Below are 14,882 nucleotides of genomic sequence, written 5' to 3'. Positions count from 1 at the left end.
ATTACTCGCAACAAAGGGGTATTATTTGTGAGACATAAATTATTTTTTTGTTATGAGTAACGCGAAACTGAAGTATTACTAGATAGTAGATAAACAAATCCTAAATTGACAAATTGTGCCATATTTCTAGTATAATATGACTATATGATCGAGAATGGTAGCGGCTAGCCCACCAATTGGTTAGAACTCAACTTTTTGATTAAAACTATTTAATGACTGAACTTAACACGAATATAAAAAACTAATTAAGCTTGGACCAACTAAAGTCAAATACAAAGTACAAAGTACCAACTACGAACTACATTCTTTCTTTTTTTTTTTTTTTTTTTAACACTAAATAATGATCTTATGATTGATGGGATACTGCTGCTCTTATTTTAAAACATCACAACTCCAAAAAGAAGGCATTACAGCATGAATAGTACTCGTATCTAAGACGAAACTGACGGCTATTTCCTGCTAATGAATAGTTTAAATTTCCAGTGTATACTGTTGGCCTGAAAAGTTGATGGATTTTTAAAGCATACTTCATAATTAATTATGGGTTCTAATTTTACATTATATTATTATATGTTTATATCATTGTGTAATGGACTTTTCCAAAACACAGTTTATCCTTGCCTTAACTTGATGTTAAGTAGTTTCGATACTTTACTTAGGGTCTGTTCTCTTTGACCGAACTTCAGCTGAATTGAACTGAACTAATTTGAATATTTTATAAGAGAAGGAAATTAGTAGCTGAACTGAACTGAACTTATTAAAGCTGAACTGAACTGAACTGAACTGGCAAAAATAATCGTACGTATACATGCCCTTAGTTACATTGGAATCCAAAGTCCTACACTACGCTACGAGGCGCTTGTAGCAAGATCCATTTTAAAACATACGAGTACATAATATAAATTCGGATAATATACTTAAAATTAGATGAACCAAACGTACCCGTTAGAATATCTAAAATGTTTATGGTGCATAATTAATAATTTTAATTAGTGGGTTGAAATTGGGGACCCAAAAAACCTTAAATATTCTCATTAAATGGGCACGTGACAAAGAAACGAATGCTTGTTAATAGTGATTGAAACGCACAATCATCCATCATAAGAACAAACACGCATCACATGTGACTCTTGGGTCCCTTTCCTTCACTCATCCCTTCTCTGCATTTACTGCTAACTTTTTTTTGCCCAACATTGTTATTTTTGTTTCACACATTTTGACCCTAACCAACAACTTCTAGCTCGTCGTATTTCATAAATTTGATTCTAATGTAGTGTTCTGATAATGATTTTGGCACTTTATAAATTGATTTTTATAGTCGGTATAATAAGTAACGAGTGGTAATCTTAATTTTTGAGGATTGGGGTGTCATAATCATTGTTCATTTGCTTTCGAAGAAAACTAATATTCGAGGAGTGCTATTAGCCTATTGTTATGAATTTTAGGGTTAATAAAAGCTACTCAAATTCAATTTAAGTTTAAATAAATATAATTGTAGATAAATTCAAGTGATGTACAAAGTATGAAAGTAGTAGACTATATATAATCAGATAAGTTCATACAAATATGAATCAAGTTAATAATAGCACTTCATCTCTAATAAACGTAATTCTTTAATTTAAAAGTTAAGTACTCGTAAGATTTATTAGTATTCACATAACACATTGTACATCACATGTAAAATTGATAAGTTACAAATTTAGCTAATGAATTTCCCATTTCACAAGTGTTGACAAAGTTTCATGTCTACATCTTTTTTTCATTTAATTTCCAATGCCTATTTTTACCAAAATTTGCAAATCATTGGAAGAAAAAAATATTTACCAAGTTAAGAAAAAAGGCCAAAAAGAAGAATGAAAAATAGCAACATAGCTAAGGTACCAATTTTACAGTATTTATAAACTTTCACCAAATTAGACTGTCCTAGTTATAACCAATCAAACCAAAAGGCTAACCACTTCAAAATAAAAACTCACATCAACTTACCACTACTGCTGCCACATGGTGAACCCCACCACCCTCCTTCACACTTCACTTGTGTTTGGGAATTAATGTAAAATTAAAATTATACAAAAGCATAAAATTAAGATGGTAATTATGTAATTAAATTGATTTTTAAATTTAGTTAAGATTGTTTGATTTAATTGATTAACTTATTTTGTCCCAAATTATCTAAACTTTTGCTCTTTTTTTTTTTTTCTTTTTTTGTTTAGAGAGCCACAAGGACGGGGTAAAAATCGATCTCATGATTTCCGGGTGAAAAGCTCTAATCACTTGAGCTATCCCATGGTATAATTTTTATTTTTATTTTTTTATTTTTATTAAGGTTATTTTATATGAAAAAAAAAAATGTTTTTTTTTTCTAAATTTAATTTGTCAAGGAAATCAAATAAGACAAACGAACCCTATATTGTATAAATGAGAAACCAGCCAAAAAGAATGTTGTCATGTCTATTACTCCGCTTATAGTTATAGAGAAAAAGTATATGCTTTATATGATGATAAAACAAGTACATTACTAAATGATTCTTTTCTAATTTTCCAATTTTATGATTCTTTTCTACTAGTAATTTTTCAATTGTATGATTCTTTTTTCAATTCAAGTTGATAAGGATTGGTTTTCAATAGTCATTAGTGGATAGGCAATGGCATGTACATATAATTCAAGGATCATGATTGGTTTAAATTTAGGTCACATGCATGATTTCACTAATTTGCAAACACACATTATCAAGTCATTTTCGATTCACGGAATTTAAATAGTAATATAGTGTTCTCTTCACTTATTTTTATTACAATTAAATCTTTCATTAATATTTCATTATACACCGGCAAAAAAAAATAAAAAATATATATAATAATAATTAAAAAAAATCGAGGTTTTTTAAGACATTACTTGTGCATATATCTTTCTAAGACATTTCATCAACCGCGCAAACACAAATAACTACTTTTATATCATATAAAAAAAAACATTTGGTATCACATGCTACATGTAACCTAAACTGCTTGACACGATTAAGCTAATTGTATAGTTCATTTCTTATTTATAATTACTCATTTCCCTACACTACTGTGTCTAATTTTTTTTTTTTTTTTTTTTTTTTTTTTTAAGACTCAAATCCACTTCTCTAAACTTGTTGTAATTGTAATTATGAAATAATATATGACAAACCTTGTCAAAACTCATTGTAACTTGTTTTCAAGGTATGTAATCAAATATGATTAAATGAACAATACATTCACATATGAACAGTAAACTATCACTTGTTGGTTTAAACTTTAAAGTCATATGCGCCAATTAAAAATTTTCTATCTCATTTATACATAATGGCCTGTTTACTTCAGCTTTAAGTTCAATTCAGTTTAACTTCTAATTTCCTTTTTTCATAAAATATTCATTTCAACTCACTTTAGTTCAGCTTAGCTCCAATCAGTTCAGTTCATTTTAGCTCAGTTCAGTAATTGTGAACAGATTCTAAATTACAAAAATAATATCACTTGTTGCCTTGTTGGTTTAAACTTTAAAGTCATATGCGCCAATTAATATTTTTCTATTACATTTATACATAATGGTATGTTCACTTCAACTTAATTTAGTTCAGTTTAGCTCCTGATTCATTCTCTCATAAAATATTCATTTCAACTCAGTTTAGTTCAGTTCAACTCCAATCAGTTCAGCTCAGTTCAGTAGATGTGAACAAATCCTAAATTACAAAAATAAAAAGCATTATATTTAATAGAGTTATAATGGCATTGCTATTAATTTTTGTAAGGGGGAAAAGTAGATTATTGTTGGAAAAACTACTCCTATTTAACCATGCATGTAATGCTAACAGAATTGAAAAACATAGAGCTCATCTTAAACAAATTATTGACTTTGCAGTATTTTCCTTTTAATAAGCATAATAAATTAATAACTCTTCCAAGGACCACTAAAAGTGGTTGATAATTAAGAAATACGTACAATTTATTATCCTTAATTCCTCCCCTTTTAATATTATTGTTATTATTATTGTTTTGGTATAATTTATGATAGCTTGGCCGTTGTAACTAATTCTAGTAAGTACAAATTGTGAATTCAACGAGAATTGAGATTGCTACATTTACGGATTTACCTATACTAAAAAGTAGGATGAATTCGGGCCGTTTTTCCGGGTATTTGAATGGTTGAATAAGAAAGTCCGGGTAAAAGGAGGTTATTACTTTTCATTGAATAGTAAGTAGACTTCATGTCATGTGGGTCCTTTCTCTATCATTTTGGTCCTAGTTTCATACGAATATGATCATAATATTTGTAGAAATTTATCTTCCTCGGTTTTGTTCTCATTGACGGAATTGAGCTGAAATAAACTGAAGTGAACTGAACTTATTAGGGCTAAATTAAACCAAACTAAACTGAAAATAATCGTATGAGAAAAGACCCTTAGTGTTGGTTGCTAATCATAGATAAAGTTACAAATCTTATAAGTTATAACTTAATTGAAGTTTGACTACATTTCAATAAAAAAAAGATGGGTTGACCAGCAAAAAAAGATGGGTTGGCCAAGCAAGGATTAGGAATTTTAGGATGTGTTCAGCTCATCTACTTCTTTACTAATTTTTAAAAATTTCAATAATGTATTATACCTATACAATAATCATAATATTGTATAGTTGAATAAATATGTTAAGTGATACTCCGTATATATATAATTATAAATTTTAAAAATACATAATATAGTCTAATTTGATTTCATCTGATCATTTTTTTTTAAATAAGCAAATGTTTACATGGATTGAATAGGACATATCCAAGAGTCATTACGTTAAGTCCAGCTAAAAAACAACACATAAAAATTTTTTTAAAAAATGGAGGTAATATACTATTAATTGAAATTTGAGTAATGTAACAAAATGACAATATATTCCTCATAATTTTTTTTGTGGTCACTTATAGATCCATGAGATGGAAGAAACCATGCATGATATTTGTTAGGGATAAAAAAAAATTGGAAGCAAGAAATCACATGGCAAGTACTGAATTAGGTCACTTAGATGGTCCTACGAGAAAGATGGAAATGCAATAATAAAAAGTCCCTCTACTCCGTATGATGTTTGATATGGGAGAAGCATTACCCTACGAAGGGAAGCATTATGGACCCCAATTCCTATACTTGCCCATATTTTCATCCTTAACAATACTTCTACCTTGGTACCTCAAATCATGCACATAAAAAGTTCTTGTAGTATTTATAATTACTCAATCTACTTTGTGTCCTACGTCAATTTCACTTTTTTCATGTTATATCTTTTCATATTGTTATTAGATTTGTGGTACATATTATGATTTATAGTGTTCTTCGTCAGAGGGGTTTATCGACCTGTTGTAATAATGAAGATATTTTTTTTTTCCTACCTGGAAGACACTAATTTTATTTTTTTTTTTTTTTTTTGAGCCGGTGACAAAGGGAGTATTACATTATAAAAATATTGAAAAAAATTCTTCAATCAGTCGAGAGGGGTTCAATTTAATCATTAGGTCTTGGATTTTTATATTTTGGTCTTCAATTTAGTCTTAAATCGATGAACAACTCTAATTACTCCCTCCATTTAAGAAAAAATAAAATAAAAAATCACTTCCCATTTATGGGTATTTTGGTTTTTTTTTTATTTTTTTTAGGGTAATTCGATATGCATATAAGTATTTAATATACTTCTGTTTTTTAGTATGAAGTTAGGAATTTATCAACAATTCACCAGTAAATCGGCATAATAAATGTTTATTTATTGTCTTTTCTTTCTATTTCATATATCTTTTTCCTTTTTTTAATGTAATGCATCACTTTTATATTTGGCAACTTTATACTTTATTTTATCATTTATCTCTCTCTTATTTCAAACCTCGCTTAACTTATTTTATCATTTTTCTTTTCCCCATAATCCCCAATTATAATACGGAATAGTAAAAATATCTACTCTCCCTCGCATATTTTTCTATTTCATGGTTCTCATCTTACTTTTATTGTAATAAATTATTCACCCACTTACAATACTATATTACCCTCCTAAATCTCCGCGCATTTAAACCGTTGTCAAAAAAAAAAAAAAAAAAAAAAAAAAAAAAAAAAAAACGTGTATTACTAAGTGATGCATTTAAGAAAACGTAGGGATTACAATAACATTTAAATGGGGGTTCTCGGGTGTGCGAGGAGGATAGAGGATGATGAGTTGAAGAGAGAGAGAGAGTGATCATGAAGATGCAAAGAGATAGGTTTAATTTCATTGCACACGGAAGGACAAAAAAATATGTGTAGAGATCTAATTTGACCTTTTTTTTTTATTTGAAATATCTCATAAGTAAGGCGTGTCAATTTAGGTCAACGTGAATCATGATGGGTCGGGTTAAAATGACTAGTTGGTCGGTTTGGTTTGGTTTTCCTTTTTACTACCTCCGTTACAGGTTATGTGCAACGATTAGACATTTTCCCTCTCTGCTTTATGTCAAATAGTTGCACATAATCTGTAACGGAGGTAGTATTTTTGTTTCCATTCGAGTCAGGTTCTAATCGAGTTCGGTTATAATATGTTCAAGTCGAGTGGTTTGATAACGGGTATAGTCAGTATAAAGCGGGTTCGATTCAACTTACCAGGTGGAGCCTTGGAGGGACCCAATTTGAAGCAAGCTTCGGTTCAAAGCATATCAAGTTAAAATCAGGTCGGGTCATAAATCAAGTATGGACAAATAATGGTAAGAATGGGTTAGGTCATAATCGAGTTATGTCCTAAATATATAAGTTGGGTTTATCAAGTAGTGGATTAAAATGGGTTCCAATCAAGTTGACTTAAATCGAGTAGTGGGTAAGAACAAGTCGGGTCAAAATTAGTAAGTCGTAAACAAATTGGGTTAATCGGGTTGCATGTAGGAAAAAATAGCGTTAAACAAGCGGTACTAAACTATTTAGACTCAACGGGTTCGAGGTTGTAAACAGTGCTGACATATTAGGTCACTATTTGGAATAGTTTTATCGCGTTTTTGCCAGGTTTAAACAGTTTTGATATAAAATGGGTTGGGTTACTATTGAGTATGGACGTAATCAGTTCGGGTCGATCTTGATTAAGGGTCGTAAAGATTAGGCTTGAAAACGCATATGAGTCATTAACATTTTTTAAAAATAATCGATTTACTTTCAGGCTGAAAAATAATTGAGTCGGCTCATTTTTCAGTTTGGAAATTTTAATTTTTTAACGGATTAGTCACTTTTTGAATCGATTCAAAATACCTAGGTTCAACGATTGTAGTTAGAAATTGACGACTCGCACATAAATATTACGTGTAAAAATTATGAAACAAAGTGAAAAAAAAAAAAAAAAAAAAAAAAAAAAAAAAAAAAAAAAAACATGTGTTAGGACTTGTTCTCTTCAACTTGTTTCGGGTAGTCTTATTCTTTAATAAATTCAAATCAGACCAGAAGCATTAAGATTAGATCAGATCGGAACTTTAAATTATCATTTACTTATTGATAAATATCGTCAATTGCGTATTAAAAAAATATGAAATTATATATTTGAAAAGTTTATAATGAGATGAATCTAACAAGATCCATTTTGATAATGTTTTTCTTTATATATTACGGGGTACTATTAAAACGCGGTCAAATTTTAATCAAATTATTGAATCAGATTAAATCGGACCAGATTGGAAAAATTCAAATCATACCGGATCTTAATAAAATCATACGGAGTAACCGATCTACTCCTTTCAGGTGGAGAGAACAAATCCTTAAATGTAACAGTATCAGTGATAATTATGAAAATGTACGTAGGAGTTGAAAATGAGAGGAGGAAGTGCAATCCTGCTCAACTGCTCATTGCATATTTGCAAAAATTGCAATTGCATACCCCTCCCAATAATATTATTTATTTTTAATAAAAGAAAAAAGTGAGAAGATGGGACAAGTGACCTTCCCGAGGGAAGGATAGAAAAAGAGTGGAGTAACTTTTGCATAATTCCCAGTGGTAAACACAACGCCAAAGCTGGTAAATACAGTAAATTTACCCCACCCCAACTCACAAAAAAAAAAATAATAATAAAAAAAATAAAATAAAAAAATCTCAGAATATCATTTTATTTTTATTTTTGATGATATTAATATTTTTATTTATTTTTTACACAAATGATATGATTTCTGGATATTTTGTACTGTTTGATTTGATTTGGACCTTTCTAGGTCCCACCTCTTTGCTGTATAGTGCATATCCCCTCACACCCTTTTTCTATCTTCTCTATTTTTACTCACTACGGGAGTACTAGACTTAAATACGGAGCATCTCTTGTATTTGCGTTTATTTTTTCCTTCCAATTTTAATCTATTACTACTACGATTTACGGGTCTATTTAGATATACTGAACTAAATTGAATTAAACTAAACTGAATTGAATTGAATTGAATCGATTAGAGATGAACTAAACAAAATTAAATAGAGCTGAAATAAATATTTTATGAGAGAAGACAATTATGAGCTGAATTGAACTGATTGGAGCTAGAGTGATCTGAATTAAAATTAAGCTGAAGTGAACAAACCCTATGTATAATAATATAGGTAGGACTCGTCGTATACACTATTATAGAGTATGAGTATCAGGCTTTAATTTGATTGATTCAAATTGTTTAGGCTTGAAGTTCATCTTCCTTAAATTTATTTATTTTTATTTTTTTTGAAATAAAACTGATTCATAAATAAGTCATACTACATCTACAAAGAGATTTAGATCTAACAAATACATGTTAATTAAATCAAATAAAAACATTCTGTAATCAAAGCTACGATCGTTGTTGCAAATCGTACATTCTTCATACCCTCTTTCATATCGCTGTGATTTACAGCCTTCTTCGGCGAGGGGTCTATCGATCTATTGTAGCCGTGCAGAAAATTTCCGTCTGATTCGTTCGATGGTTGTCGAAATATTAATCTCTTTTTCAATACTGCACAAAATTTTACCTATGAAACAACTCTATAGCAATCCATGAAATAAAAAAGCAAATCCTCCCTCAAAAGTGAGAAGAAAAATCCGGTCTTTCAAATGAGTCAAATCCTCCTAAAGCAAGAGAAAAGACACAAAAGAAACAACAATTGGGGCTTTCCACCGGTAAATCCGATGGAAGCCCCTTCAAAATTCAACAATGGAGGCTAGGGTTTTAGAGAGAGAAGAGAGGGAAAAAAAAGGATATGTTAAGTCATGATTTGGTTTAATTTTATCAAGTTTGATTTTGAGCTAAGACTAGCATCAAATTTAGGGTCTGTTCACATTTACTTAATTTTAGTTCAGTTTAGCTATAATCAGCTCCAATCAGTTTAGTTTAGTTCAGTTCCTAATTTCCCTCTCTAATAAAATATTCAGTACAGTTCAGCTCCAATCAGTTTAGTTCAGCTCCAATAAGCTCAATTCAGTAAATGTGAACAAACCCTTAGTTCATGATTGACGGCGACTTGATAAAATAAATAAATTGATATTGAGTTAGGGCATTTTCTTATTTACTGAGTTGAACAGAACTAAAATAAACTGAACTAAATTGTTTAAGATAGAAGGAAATTAGAAAGTGAACTAAACTTGAAATTAAGTTGGAGAGAAGGTGTTATATTAGTCCCCTCACTTGTTTTTCTCTCACAAGTTTTTGTTTTTCTTTAGATCAAACCAAATCAGCCTAATACTTTATACTCCCTCCGTTTTTAAATACTTGCTTCATTTCTATTTTTTGCACTATTTATTTGTCCTACTTTGACTAATGTTTGTGATTTATACATAAGAAAAAATATAGTCTTGTGGGTACTTGTTGGAATCATCTCAATGAATAGATTATTAATTTTCAATTGTTAGAATTTATACTTATTGGTAATTAAAGATATTAGTGATCAAAGATTAGCATCGACATGCGTGTCCAAGAGAAATGGAGCAAGTATTTAAAAACGGAGGGAGTAGCAATATACTTGTCAGTTTGTACACGAAATTAAAAAGTACTCCATGTATCAATTGAATGTAGTTTATACAAAATCTAAGAAATACAAAGTACTCTCTTCGTTTTTAAATACCTGCTCCACTTTCCTTTTTGGGCCAATTTTAAACACTTGTTCTATTTTTTTTTTGGAAAGCTTTTATAATATTTAATTCATTTATGTCACTTATTACTTACTAGTGAACTCAACATAAATCATATTGTATAAATTTCATATTCTCTCTCCTCCAATTCTATCAACTACTTTTGTTTTTTTTTTATATAATTTTTTTATTCTGCTCTCTACTCCACTACCCCTATATGTTATTACTTTCTCCAATTTTTCTTAAAACTCAACGCATGGAGAAAAAAAAAAAGTGTTTAAAAGACTGAGGAAGTATTACATCCATTTTTTTTCTACATCATTAACTTAGATTAAAAGAAACAAGGTCTTACGTCAACCAAAGTCATGTCCTTAAAAGATAAAATCATACTCCGTACATGGAGGGTGTTTGATATACATGTTGAAAATGGAGTGAAAGGGAAACAAATAACACAGGAAAAAAAAAAGAATCATTTAACACTAACCTTTTCATATGTTTGGTTTAACCATGAAAAGGAATTACTTAACTACGTATAACTCCTTTTTCTTTCTGTTTGAAAAAGACAAGGAAAATTGTTACCTAAGGTTTTAAAGAGGTTACAAATAGTGGAAACCATTATCCATAGGTAATGATAATTGTTATCTAAATCTTCTAAGAGCAACTTCAATGGTTGTAACTATAGACTTGTTTGTAATATTAAATAATATCTAACTATTAGCTTGATCATTTGAGCTGAAAAATGCAATTAGTTTGGTCAAGCAAATTAGCTAATTTGCTTGGAAATAAACTTGCTAAAATACAACAAATTAAAATAAATAAAATAAAATTTTAAAACATGAATTAAGGAGGTATGGTATTTTTAAATAATAACCTAATAACCTAATAGCTAGTTGTTGGAGCTCGGATGATAATTATTTTAAAAGATTATGTGGCATCTTGCCTTTGGAGTTGCTCTAACCATGTGATGGTTTAATTGATTTAATTCCCACCCCAAAAAATACTCTAATCAAACATGCCCTTAGTCCCTGTTCTGATTTACCGAACTGAATTGAACTAAACTAAGTTGAACTGAATTATTTATGAGGGAAGAAAATTAGGAACTGAATTAAGCTGAAGAGAGCATGTTCTTAGGGCTTGTTCACATCAGAATATTTTCAGTTCAGCTCTAATAAGTTTAGTTCAACTCCCAATTTCCTTCTCTTATAAAATATTCATTTCAGTTCAGTTCAATTCAGCTCCAATAAGTTCAGTTCAATTCAATTTATCTTATTTCAGTCAATGAGAACATGCCCTTAGGGCTTGTTCTCTTCCGTTGAAATTCAGTTCAGTTCAGTTCAGCTCTTAATTTACGTCTAATGATATTGCTAATGATATAAAGCCAAATTTCATTCTTTTAAGCTCTTATTACAACGACAACAACAACAACAACAACAATAATAATCAATAAGTAATAAATAATAATAATAATAATAATAATAATAATAATAATAATAATAATAATAATAATAATAATAATAATAATAATAATAATAATAATAATAATAATAATAATAATAATAATAATAATAATAATAATAATAATAATAATAATAATAATAATAATAATAATAATAATAATAATAATAATAATAATAATAATAATAATAATAATAATAATAATAATAATAATAATAATAATAATAATAATAATAATAATAATAATAATAATAATAATAATAATAATAATAATAATAATAATAATAATAATAATAATAATAATAATAATAATAATAATAATAATAATAATAATAATAATAATAATAATAATAATAATAATAATAATAATAATAATAATAATAATAATAATAATAATAATAATAATAATAATAATAATAATAATAATAATAATAATAATAATAATAATAATAATAATAATAATAATAATAATAATAATAATAATAATAATAATAATAATAATAATAATAATAATAATAATAATAATAATAATAATAATAATAATAATAATAATAATAATAATAATAATAATAATAATAATAATAATAATAATAATAATAATAATAATAATAATAATAATAATAATAATAATAATAATAATAATAATAATAATAATAATAATAATAATAATAATAATAATAATAATAATAATAATAATAATAATAATAATAATAATAATAATAATAATAATAATAATAATAATAATAATAATAATAATAATAATAATAATAATAATAATAATAATAATAATAATAATAATAATAATAATAATAATAATAATAATAATAATAATAATAATAATAATAATAATAATAATAATAATAATAATAATAATAATAATAATAATAACAACAACAACAATAATAATAATAATAATAATAATAATAATAATAATCAATAAATAATAATAATAATAATAATAATAATAATAATAATAATAATAATCATCAATAATTAATAATAATAATAATAATATGTACATTTGTATATACACATATGTATAGTAATTGATGCGGTTCCAAGGCATCAATATTGTTATTATAATTATTTTTATTGTTATTTTTAGTTTATTATTAGATGACCGAATTTATTAGGATATTTTTGTTAGTTTAATTCGGTTAGTATAAGATAAGCTTAACTTTAAAGATCATATTTGCAAAATATTATCTTTACAAGTTAGAGTTAGTTTCCTAGTTAGATTAGAATTTGTTTTACCGATTTTTAGGCTAATTATTTAGCTTATAAATACGTGATGGTGTTTAACGAAAAGTATGATTGATTGATTTGAAATTTATAAAGTTTTACGTAAGTTTGTGCTTGTGTATTCTTGGCCTAGTTTAGGTTTTAAGCTCGTGTTGCTTAGCGTTTCTTGACCGAGACTCAAGATTCCAAACCTTTCAACTGCGATTGAAGGTTATATCCATCAAAATTCATATCAAATTGGTGTGGCTGCTGTTTGACGAGGGACGAGTTTGACAATTTGTGTCAAAAAACTCAATTTCGAATGTCATATTGATCGACTTGGTTCTCCTTCGTTTCTAAAGATTTTGAGGTGATTCTTTTTTTCAAATTGGTTAATTTTTTGTCTAGTTTTCACCTGCAAAATTTGAGAACTTTTCGAGAAGCATAGCTATTAAACTGGGTTCGTTCTTTACACCTGGTCAAAAATCAAATTAATCTGCCATTGTTGAGAAAAAAATAAACTGCGATTTCTTGGCTGGGAATTTTTTTCTGAATTTTTGGTCGAGTATTTTATACAGATAGGGCTAGCAGTATACAAAATTTCAGAATTTTTCGAGGTGTTTTCATTGGGTTTTGGTCCTCGTACTTTCGATCAATTTCTGAACTGGTTTTGTGTGTTTTCTCATCCACATAAACATGGAAAATAAAAGTTGGTTTGAAGCATTTATGATGGAAATCAAGAAAATGAATGAATGTTTGGATAGAATTGATGCTCGTTTTCAAATTTGTGACGTGAGATGTGGTGTACAAGATATGTCTTATGAGAAAGAGAAACTAGAGCAACCAATTGTTGAGGCTATATACGAGGAAAAGATTGTATCTTTACCGAGTGATAATCTTACAAATCCAATTTTAGAGCAATCTCATGAACAACTAGTAGAAGAAAGAGAAATTATGGAGCACAAAAGTGTATATTTGTCTAGTTTTGTTGACGAGGAGGTTACATTTGAACTATCTAAGTTGGTAGCAACAAGTCAAATTTCTACAACTTCCTTTTATGGTGATAATTGGGATACAAATATTTTCACGTATTATTTCCATTATATTGATTGCATTGACAAAGGTTTCACGTATCAAATTGGTGTATCATGATGCGGTTCCAAGGCATCAATATTGTTAAAATAATTATAATAACAATATTGATGCCTTGGAACCGCATCAGTAATAAATAATCAATAAATAATCAAAGATCACTAATTCGTAGTTAAAAATCACTAATTAATAAGTTCAGTTTAGTTTAGTTCAGCTGAGTTCAGTCAATCGGAACATACTCTTAGTCTAATCAAATAGAAACATAGCCACATGCCCACATGGGTGTAACACAAAATACTCCGTAATCAAATAATACCTATTCTAATGATAAATATTTGATTGCGAAATTTTTTGTCCAGTATTTATAATCCGTAAAAATGTAATTTGATTAGGACAAGTAAGAAATACGTCGTATTTATGTACAATATGTAATTTTTTTTTTCCTCAACTACATGCACAAACATAATTAATCCGTACTTAATCGTAGTTATTGGTACAAATTGACCCATAAGCCTATAAATTCAAGAGAGGTACAAGTACTCATGGACTCGTGGTAAAAAAATGGGCAAAAGCATAACTACCAAACTAATGCTACAAACCATAAATGTAAAAATGATGAGAAAAATTGTCCACACTCTACTACGTACTACCCCTAGTCCCCCTTCCCAAACCTTATACTAAATCAATTATTTCAATTTTACCAATCTCCATAAAGTTATTCATTAAAACAGCAAATTATTTATTTTTCAAAATCTATACGGAGTAGTTTAAATAAGTAATTTTATTTACAAAAAGGCAAAAATCAATGAACGTTTGGCGACATTGGATAAAATTACAGTACTAAAAGTTAAAATATTGAATTAAAATGAACAATAATTATATCGACCAACGTATACTTTTAACATGCATTTCTAAATTAATATGGAGCACTCCCTTCCTTTCGTATTAATCGCAACATTTTCTTTTTTCATCCGTTTTATATTAATTTCAACTCTTCAATATTTAGAAAGGACCCACCATTATTTTGTAACTTCTC

The sequence above is a fragment of the Chenopodium album genome, chromosome 8 (assembly GCF_948465745.1).
Source record: "Chenopodium album chromosome 8, dcCheAlbu1.1, whole genome shotgun sequence".
Lineage (NCBI taxonomy): Eukaryota > Viridiplantae > Streptophyta > Magnoliopsida > Caryophyllales > Amaranthaceae > Chenopodium > Chenopodium album.
This window is presented reverse-complemented; position numbering follows the sequence as displayed.